The sequence below is a fragment of the Mus caroli genome, chromosome 4 (assembly GCF_900094665.2).
Source record: "Mus caroli chromosome 4, CAROLI_EIJ_v1.1, whole genome shotgun sequence".
NCBI lineage: Eukaryota > Metazoa > Chordata > Mammalia > Rodentia > Muridae > Mus > Mus caroli.
This window is the reverse complement of record NC_034573.1, coordinates 62,677,281-62,678,423: the sequence shown is the minus strand read 5'-3', so window position 1 is coordinate 62,678,423 and position 1,143 is coordinate 62,677,281. Positions and strand designations below refer to the sequence as shown.

General features: G+C 60.9%; 1 protein-coding gene across 1 annotated transcript in view; it reads left to right on the top strand.

The window, feature by feature from the left end:
• The first annotated feature begins 354 nt into the window (after positions 1 to 354).
• Brinp1 (BMP/retinoic acid inducible neural specific 1) overlaps positions 355 to 1,143 on the top strand; it is a 192,757-nt gene continuing 191,968 nt past the window's right edge. Inside the window, exon 1 of the mRNA XM_021161100.2 lies at positions 355 to 750. The gene's annotated coding sequence lies outside the window, so the exon portion shown is untranslated. The remainder of the gene's footprint in view (positions 751 to 1,143) is intronic.

The window sequence follows — 1,143 nt, the reverse complement described above, 5'->3', positions numbered from 1 at the left end:
CGCTCGCGCATCACTCAGCTACAGACTCGTTTCAGCTGGAATCACGATTCGGGATCTGCGCGCACATGGTTCTTTTGGGTGCTCTATAAGGAGTCTTGCAGCACTGTCCCCAGACCCATGTGAGTTCTCCTGAAGCTCATTCTTTCCCACCCAATCTGCCCCTCCCTTCAGGTGGCCCCACTTCTCTTCTCCTCTCCCGTCTCTTCCCCCAACGCCCGAAGACGTACAAAACACTCCTTGGAATCTACCCCGGCTCTCAGCTCCGCCCTCCCCGCCCCCGGCAGCCTCTCCCCCATTCATTTTCCTCCGTTGCCGGCAAAGTCCCTCCCACTGCCTAGCCCGGCCTCCGCTGCTCCCCTCCCGGAGACCGCGGCGCACTTGGACTTCCCTCTCCATTCGCCAGCCGCCTCGCTCCGGGTCCCCACGGCTGCGAACTGATCTGGCACGGGGGGTGGGCAGGAGGAGGAGAAGAGCGCAGGCTAAGGAGAAGGCGAGAGAGCCAGAGAGCCGAAGGCAGAGGGAGTAGTGGCCACCTTTTGGAGTCGGGATTCATGCCTGTCCTCGGGACCAGCCAAGGGGACTTTAAGGCTGAGTATGAGCCAGGCTGCTAGGAGCCAGGTACCCCCACGCCTGCAGTCCCCGCGCCGTCCCCGGTATGCGAGCTGGACGCAGGGCTCTTCCAAGTTCCCACCGAGCCGAATAAAAAGCGTCTTTCCGCTGCTCTCCGCCAAAGACGGACATTGACTCCAGGTAAGGCGACTCCGGGCGCAGCTCCCCACAGCCCCTCTGCCCTTGGAACCAGCCCCGGACCTCAGTCGGGGCGCCCCCGCCCGCGCCTCCCATCCCCCTTCCAGCACCCTCGTCCGGTCTTCCCTCGCCACCAAGTCCTCTTCTGTTCTGGAGACTGGGTTTCCTGTAGATTGGACTCCATGGGTTAAATGCGGGTTTTAGTTAAGTGTCGTGTGTGTCCCCGCGCGCTCCCGACGTGTGTACCATGGTGGGAACTTGATGTGGTGCTAGTGTATGTTTGCCTGTGCAGCGTCGTTTGCGTTTGATGCGTGTTGCGTGTCTGTCTGTGTGAGTGTGTGTGTGTGTGTGTGTGTGTGTGTGTGTGTGTGTGTGTTCGTGCCCTATAACCTACTT